Source organism: Alosa sapidissima, chromosome 1 (assembly GCF_018492685.1).
Source record: "Alosa sapidissima isolate fAloSap1 chromosome 1, fAloSap1.pri, whole genome shotgun sequence".
In the NCBI taxonomy this organism is placed as follows: domain Eukaryota; kingdom Metazoa; phylum Chordata; class Actinopteri; order Clupeiformes; family Clupeidae; genus Alosa; species Alosa sapidissima.
Window position 1 is genome coordinate 49671805 of NC_055957.1, and position 9868 is coordinate 49681672.

Here is a 9868-nt window from a genome sequence, read left to right on the forward strand (position 1 = left end):
TAAATAGTTGGTTAGTGAATTTAAAATAAATGAAATAAAAAAATATTGATAGAGCTATGGAGATGGACATACAGTATCAAGCTACCTCCTTATGCTGTCAGCTACCTCCTGCTGTTCATGGCTTAAATGGGGAGAGGGATGGAGGAGTTTGTATATCTACTCTTAAGGGCAATTCATACTTTGCACGTGACGTCACAACCACTGGCTGGCAGGCAAGAACGTCGTTCTCCAGCAACGAAATCCAGTAAATTATGGTGCATTCAGAGCACCTCGGAATGACAAGGACCGCCCCCATGGCTACTTTGTTTTTCCGACAGCAAGTGTTCATGTGCTTTGCCATCGGAATGTGTGACAAACACGGATGCCACAACAAAGGTTAAAACATACACTCACTAATCCTAAACAAACAACTGTATTTGCTTAAAATATAGTGTAAGATGCTCGTGAAAGAAAGATATGCAGCTTTCAAGTGATAAAAACGGCAAATTCCCAAGTTCACATTAAAACTGTTGGACATGAAAGGCCACATGGACTACAAACGAACTACAACGTGACGACAAAAGTGATGACGAGCCCCTAACTGGGCAACTCTGTTAGCAAAATCTAGCCCCAGTTTCCGACCTCTGACTCACACATTAACCCTTTAGGCGCCAGAGGTTTTTTTTCGAAACGTTCGATTTTTCGATCTTCATTTCAAAAGGCTATATCTTAAAAGTGATGAGATAGAGACTTTCTGTAAATTAGAGAAATATTAAGGATGACTCAAAGTTTATGTAGGGATTAAATGTTTATATCTAATTTGCATATTATGACGTCATATGGTGGCGGCCATCTTGGATTATAGAATTTTCATGAAAAGTCGCATGTTTGAATGATAAAATGCACCACTTCTTTCCCCCCAAAATGTCCCTCACCTTCTGTATGCTATATTGCACAATACTGAATGCTCAGGTAAATACTAAGTAGTAAACAAACTATGTAAATCATTACTAATAAATGGCAGAAACAAACCAAATGCATGTAGCGGTAGGCACCTTTTGCTGTAGAGATTTTCCATTTACTACATACAGTCGGCACTCTGATTCCATGTATGGGGCACATATATATTATTCAGATGACACACAAACACAAGTAGACAAGACCTGTTTAGTTCAAAAGCTCACTTGCCACGGCAAGGCACAGATCAGATCGTTGAGATGACGAGACAAGACAAGAGACAATGTTAGTATTTGTTTTCTTTTTGTTGTATTTGTTGATGTTTTTTGTTGTTTTTTTCTTAGCTGACAAAGACACACACATCACAAGGACATGAACACACAAAAAAGAACACATATATGTCCTAAATGGTCAGGGAAATAGATAATCAACAGTGTAAATCATTACTAATAAATGGCTGACAATTTTTTTTTTTTTTATGTAGCAGGCCTTTTGCTGTAGAGATAATGACTATCCATATCCATATCCTATCCATACAGGGCCGGCATTCCCATCATCTTGTGATAGACTATGCATGGTCTAATGGCTCTCCTGCCCCGTGTCACCACCTCTGCTCCTGTTGCGAGCAGCATGGCCAGATCTGTCTCGCGCTCGCGTCGAGTGGAGAGAATTTGCGCAGCTCGGACTAGGCCTACTGTCATTCTCATTGCGACTCCCCACACTGCCTCTACGTTCCCCCCTAACTGTCCTATGAGCACTTCGACCTCGTCTAACATACCCAGTGGCATTAGACAAAGGCCCCACCACGTTACTGTCGCCGCGATTGCGGAGAGGCACACGTTCAAAAGACAGAAGCTAGCGCTATGGACATTAGGCTACCTCCAGCCTCGTTCGCCACGCCCACTTCCCGATGAACACTCCGAACCCGTGAAACATTATTCCCACCAGTGACATTGGGCAAACGATTCAACGTTTGTGCTTGGTGTAAGCTAAACTATGGTGTAAACTCTCACTTTGTCCAGCTGCATCATTGCAAGGCAGGGACGCATCTGAAGCCTCACTAAACGAATCACCGTCATTTTCTGAAGGCAGATATTCCCCTTCAGAATCAGGGTCCGCGAATAGAAGACCCAACCCTTCATTTCTGGTAAACTTTTTTGATGCCATTAGACGATAATCTAATGCAAATACTCGCTGACGTTGACAATATCGCTCTGACAAAGTGGCTCACACGCACACTAGCTCCGGTATTTCACGCACTGATTCAATGCGCTGTAGCTAGAAAGTTTTGTTTAAAGCCTGACCTTTTTTCGACTTGGGGATGACGTATGACATGTCTGCCATCTAGTGGAGTGGAGATCGAACGAAATATGACACCCTATTTGACTAAATCGGCTGTTTTATTCAGTACCGCATCTTGTCGACTAAAGTCGACCGTGGCGCCTATAGGGTTAAGTGACGTGAATGACGCGGAATGATGATGTTTTCACTCGGAGAAAGGTTTTTCCGAAGCCCATGAACGCTAGGTTAGTCTAGGATCTGGCCAGGACGTCGGAAGTTTTACTATACAAAAGTTGGTGTTTTGAGGTGTAAATAACATAGTGCGGCAGGTTAAGTCCATATTCCAGGACAATCGTTCACTTTGTGATACAAGCACCAAAATTGGCATGAATAATCACTAGAACCTACTTTTTGAGGAAAGCACATTAGCCACCTGAAAATCCAACATGGCGGCCATTTTTCAAGATGGCCGCCAAATCAAATGTAAGAAAAACATTTTTTGCTGTAGAACTTTAATGGCTGGGCGTATTTACATGATCTAGACATCAATTTGTATGTATTTTAACATGGCAAAATAAATGGTGCAAAGAAAGAAATCTATTTCAAGGCTAGTTTCCAAGATGGCGGCCAGAAATAGTTGGACTGCACTCGAAAATCGTTTATCGAAGCTCACTCTCGAATATCGTTGATCCTCTTTCTCACTCGAATATCATTTATTCTCTCTCTTGAATATCAATCAAGGCCATACTTCTTTAAGTTGGGAAGACTGGTGTGAGAAGAGGCAGAAGAGTCCACAGTTTCAATTCTGGGAGCTCAGGTCTTTCAGAGAAGCAAACTTCGCAGTGCATACACTGCGAAGAAGCAGTGATGCACTGCTCAAAAAAATAAAGGGAACACCAAAACAACACAATGTAACTCCAAGTCAATCACACCTCTGTGAAATCAGCCTGTCTAGTTAGGAAGCAACACTGATTGTGAATCCATTTCACCTGCTGTTGTGCAAATGGAACAGGCAACAGGTGGAAATGAGAGGCAAGTACCAAGACACCCCCTATTAAAGGAGTGATTCTGCAGGTGGTGTCCACAGACCATTTCTCTGTCCTCATCCCTTCTGGCTGATGTTTTGGTCACATTCACATTTTGTCAGTGTCCCACCCCTGGAGGTACCATGAGGCGGTGTCTATCACCTGCTGAAGTCGCTCAGGTAGTGCTGCTCATCCAAGATGACACATCAATGCAAGCTGTGGCAAGAAGGTTTGCTGTGTCTCCCAGCACAGTGTCCAGAGCATGGAGGAGATACCAGGAGACAGGCCAGTACACCATTCGCCATTGGCGCCCTGTGCTCTTCACGGATGAGAGCAGGTTCACCCTGAGCACATGTGACCGACGTGACAGAGTCTGGAGACGTCATGGAGAACGTTACGCTGCCTGCAACATCATCGAGCACGACCGGTTTGGCGGTGGGTCAGTAATGGTTTGGGGAGGCATTTCTTTGGAAGGCCGCACAGCTCTCCTTGTGCACGCCAGAGGTACCTTGAACGCCGTTAGGTACCGGGATGAGATCCTCAGACCCATTGTGAGACCATATGCTGGTGCAGTGGGCCCTGGGTTCCTTTTGATGTATGACAATGCCAGGCCTCATGTGGCTGAAGTGTGTCTGCAGTTCCTGCATGATGAAGGTATTGATGCTATGGACTGGCCTGCCCGTTCCCCAGACCTGAATCCTATTGAGCACATCTGGGACATCATGTCTCGTTCCATACACCAATGCCACGTTGCACCACAGACTGTCCAGGAGCTGACTGATGCTTTAATCCAGGTCTGGGAGAGGATCCCTCAGGAGACAATTCACCGTCTCATCAGGAGCATGCCCAGGCGTTGTAGGGAGGTCATACAGGCACGAGGAGGCCACACACACTACTGAGCCTCATTTTGACTTGTCCTGAGGAATTTCCACTGAGGTTGGATCAGCCTGAATTCTGAGTTTCCACTTTTATTTTGAATAGGATTCCAAATCCAGACCCCCATGGGATGATGATTTAATTTTACGCTGATCATTTTTATGTTATTTTTTTCTCAACACATTCGACTATGTGATTAATAAAGATTTTCAACTGGAACATTTCATTATTGATATCCAGGATGTATTGTTTTAGTGTTCCCTTTATTTTTTTGAGCAGTATATATATATATGTGTGTGTAAGGGATAATGTATAGATAATGTATAGAAAATAAGTTCGCCGGTTCGCCCTGTCGGGACTTATTTTCCCAATAATGACCGGCGTTCTATACATTATCCCGCTTATTACACGGCTACTTGCCAAAACAAAATAATAAACTCCCACGATATGACTTTAGCCTACATAGCCTAGCCTATTTGTTACCGTTCATCATGGCATTTGCTAACACACGCTGAACTTAAATGAAACATTCTTTAGAACATAGCTGATCAACCGTCTGCTTTCACTTTTGAATGAAGTTCCAGTCCTTGCGTAGTGATATGAAAGATGTATCAGAAGCACAAAACCCGTTGCCATTGACAGCAGTAATTATATGTTTGCAGCGGTAATTACATGAAAATATTTTACCGTAGAACTTTGGGAAATCCCATTCAAGCCAATGGAGCATTCTACTTGCCTTGTGAAGAGTCGTGTAATAATATTATATATATTTAAACAAACACATGCATACAGGCTACGTGAAATCGTTTCAGGAAATGGGACCTGGCAACCTTCACAGTATACACGTCTGTGCAGTGACCATTTCATCAAAGGTAATTTCAACATTTGTTTGAATACAATGGGTGTATGATCATGTAATTAATCGTGTCTTAAGTTACCCTGTAGTTTCGTCAATCAACACCACCAGCTGGTTCCGCGAGTCAGCTGTTTGTGTTATGAGTCTAAGCTAGGCTAACAGCTGTCGTCTTTTGCTAACAACAACAAAAGTTGTGTGATAGGTTGTTTTGAGGTTTGTGATATCTATGGTTTTCAATGAGAACGAGATTACCCAACAGTAGAGCTAGATTATTTACGGAGGAATTATTACTGCTCGATTATAAAAAAAATAAATTAAAAAAACTTGTCTGCTTCACACAATTTAGCTAGTTAATCCTAGTCCTTTATGCAGGTAGCTTGCTAACAGACTTGATAGTTACTAGAAAGACCTGGAACTAACGTTACAGGACTCAGTGTTGAAAATACCCAAAACCTTGTGTGGCAATAACGTGTTTTATCTATTATATTATCTTATTTTATTATTTCAGGTGCCAAATCTGATTCCGTCTGGGTTCCGTCTGTCTTCTCTCACACCCCTGCCACCAAAAGGAGGAAAAGGGAGAAAGACATGGAAAGCTTGTCCCATCATTTTTATTTTGGCCACAGAGAGAAGAGCTTCGGCTGTCGATGCCCATGATATTTAGACAAACTTACCCTAGATGTGCCTGCATAATTGATTGTTTCGAAATTTTTATAGAAAAACCCAAAGACTTAGAAGCAAGAGCACAAACATATTCGACCTATAAACATCATCACACCATGAAATACCTAATAGGCATATCCCCACAAGGAACAGTCATATTCATATCTAAGAGATGGGAAGGCCGAACAAGTTTTAGTGTGTTGTGCCCTTACAAATGTGGCACCCTCAATCATTCCTTCTGGTTAAATACTACAATAATACAATGTAAATATGCAATGATTTATTTATACAAACATACACTGTAAATAATAATAATAATGAATATATGACATTTTATATATTACAATAATACATGTATTACATTTTCACTTTAAATACCTTTGTGCATTGTATTTATTTGTATTCATCTGTTTTATTTATCTATGTATGTGCATTTTATTTATTTATTGAATAAATCTGTAATTGTCTGTCTAACAGTACAATTCAAAATTTAGCACTTTTCATTTGTTTTCTTTGTGCACGCTTGCGTTTTGCCAATTCCTGTTTGCAGACACTGCACCTCCAATTCAAAACACTAAGATCAGTAGTCTGCAAACAACTTCTGTGCATGTACAGTCTCTTACAGATTCCTGATGTACACTACATGTGAGCACACTTCACCTAACCTAGTGGCCAAATCAAATCAGTCCCTCCTTTTCTACAGCAACCCAAGTTGTCAGAGGTGATTCATTCAAGCTGTATGAATGATGTACCTAACATAGAAAAATGTTTTAGTTAGATAAAGTATATCATTCACAAGCACAGTAACGTTAGCCTACAACAGATATTTTTTAAATAGAATAGAGTTTCTGAGAAATCCTGAGGTTGTGGTTGCACGGTATCTATGTATATATCTAGTCTAGACATTTTTCGAAGTGAAATTGCCAGGGTCTTCACCCACATGTCTGCCTCTATAAAAGGGACATGGTGGAATGAATGGAGGATGCATGCATCCCACATATAATTCTCCGAAATGCAGGGGACAAAAATGATCACTGGAGGAAATATGCTGTCAAAAAAGCTCTGCTCTAAGCTCTTGTCTGTATGAAACAAGGTCAGTCTGAGCCACTGTGAAATCTCACAGTGAATAGCTCTGTCTCTCTGTCAAAAGAGGACCAGATGAGCATTCAAGCCAACATTGCTGGTCAAGGTAACATCTCTGAGGCCTAGTCCACACATACCAAACCGATCTTTTTTTCCTCCGTCTTCCCTGGAACCGTATCAAGAATATTTGTGTCCAAACGGATCCATCTCAACAAGACTCAACACGTTACTTCATACCCCAGGCCTATAGGTGGCACTGTTTCTTTACAGAAATGGACCAAAGTTTGTGCTTTACAAAACAGACAGAATAGGCTACGACGAAATGGCTAGTGCAAGGAAACCAGAATTGTTTGTGTGGACTAATGGTGAAATGTCAACTGTAGTCAACTGTAAAACTAATAAACTTTATTTTACGGTTTGTGAAGGGTGCAGTCCCGTCCTTTATTTGGCTAACGCAGGTAGGCCTACTAATCACCTTTACTTTCTTTGGTTGTAGGATAGTCCGTGATTCACATTAGTTTTGGCTATCACCGCAATTAGGCTACTAAACGCAAGGCTTACCCAAGTTCTAGGCTATTCTGTCGCCACATTTATAATATTGCTATAAAACCTTCGTTAGTAACAGTCAATACGTTTGCCTGCATCAAATCGCGCATTTGCATTCAGTGTGCTACCATCGGCTTAACGTGAGTTCTAAGCGTCTTAGTATGCTTATATCTGATTTCACTCGACTGTGAATGCATGTATATATGTTGTAAGACATGTAAAATAAATGAATGACACTCGCACTACGCACAAATTAATGTAGCCTAAACTTACATCGCACTTTCCTAATAACCTAAGTTCTCTCGCTTCACTGACAGTAGCTAGAATGCATAAAAAAACACCGGGAAAAACAGTGTTCAGTCCACCAAGTCATAAACTATCGGCGCTGCGCAGCACCAGTTGTGATATTTATCTTACGGAGTGTAATCGTAGGTAATGTCATGTATGAAAACTAGTATTGTTAGGCAATACTATAAGTGCAAGTCCAGGGCAGCTGAGGTGTGGCGATGACATCATCGATACGCAAGCAGGATGTGCGGTTTCGCTGTCTAAACGAATTCAAACGGGCTACGATTTCAGATTTTTCCACTCTGGGACCAGGTTTCAGAAAAGTGCGGTTTCGGGCAGTGCGTTTACAGGATTCGTTTGGACGCTCGGCCAAGACGAAGCAAAACCTCTGCGTTTAACCTAAAAAGCGTCTCCGTGTGGACAGGCCCTGAGACTAGAGTCACACATTTTACCCTCAAGAAATGGTTAGGGTAAAAGATAATGAAATACAATGCCAATGTCATCATGTCAGTGTCATTTTATACCATTCTTTCATTCATGACTGTGAGGAAGATGCTGTGTGTTGAAACATTGGTTGTTTGCACCATTAAAGTCTGAAAAAGCTATTTGTGTGCTTTGGTCCTTCCCTGGGTTCAGTCATCTGAAGTGGCCCAGGGCCTGCTGCTAACATGGGTCCGTCTGTTATGCAAGTTGTTTTTGTAACTGTTGTGTTTTTGGTGTTGGTGTAACCAGATATCACCAATCTACTGAGATGTGTGCATTTCCCTTAGAATGGCAATTTCTATGGGCCCGTAATATTTGTTTTTAGAATGTGTCAGCATCTTGGATGATATGATAACAAGTGGTCAGCTAAGACACGTCGCTGTTCACACTTATATCCATGGTATACAGCCAAAGACACTGCTGACCACTTGTGTTTAGATTCCACCACTGCCAATGTCACATTCATTAGAACTCCCGTTGTCCAGGGCGCACCAGAACGCATTATCGCTTACACTAAAATATATGTGGTCTGATGCATCTCACACCACAATTGGTTTGAGTAATCGGATCACAATGCATCTTGGCCATTGTTTACACTTGTGTTTAGAACAGACCACCTGTGATCGGATCACCTAAGACGCATTTTTTAAATGTAAATGAGGTCTATAAGTCTTCAGTTATCTCTGTGACCCCTAACCAAGACAAGAAAAAATGTGACAGAGAGAGAGAGAGAGAGAGACATAATTGAAACTTTACTTCTCTTATTGACACAGTGTGCTTTCAACCATTACTTTGCAGGATCATGGCATTGGTAATGCAATCCTAGTAGATAGTTAGATAGATTAACCTTTTTAATCCCCAAAGGAGAAACTGGTTTACTACCATGGACAATATACAGTAACAAGACAATGACAAGTAGTGCAATGTACGACATACAGTTAATCAGTATATATACACATATAGTTACTTGCTGCTAAAAAGGTGCGGTCTATGTGGAGACATGGAGAGGCTTGGTAGATATTGTAAGAACCATTTTGAGAGCTGTGAATGCAAATAAAGATGTTTATATTGATTTTTTAAAAAGGGTATGAATACTTTTGGACATGCCATTTTTCATAATTTTTTTTTTTAAAAAAGAGATGAAAACGCATTTTCAGTCAGAAGAAACGTGGTCAAAAGAAAATCAACATCAAATCAATGTTTGCCGGGGTATGAATAATTTTGTTCCTAACTGTACAATAACTAGATGTACCGCATAGCGGTACAAAATATGACCGCCGCTCAGTCCTGTACAGCCGTTCCGCGAAAAATAAATCACACTTCAATTTGTCTCCATATTTTACTCCATCCCCCACTCTTGAAACTTTTGTGTATGCTTGTTTGGCATGCCTGAGTGTGTGTGTGCGGCTGCACAGAAAGTAGCCTACTGGTGCTGAAAAGGTGAATAGATTGTAGAATAGCCAAAGAAGATGTAGCATTGTTATAAAACCTTTAAAATCTCTAAACAATCACAAGTAGGGCAGTTCATCACAGTTCATCCATTGCAACTGGATTGATGAAAGGTCACTTACACCTGTAGGCTACATTGTATTTGGGAAAAGCAAAAGGTATCAGCATAATGTTATTTATTTATTTATTTATTTATTTATTTATTTATTTATTTATTTATTTATTTATGTATTTTTAAACAAAAACATCTCTGTCAGTTCCATGCCGTTTTCAACAGCTATCAAAAACAAAGGTCATTTTTGGATGGATGGATTTTTTGTGAATGTTTCTTCTTCTACATAAGATTTTAGTCATCTTTAGTTCATGTAATACTTTATTGTCA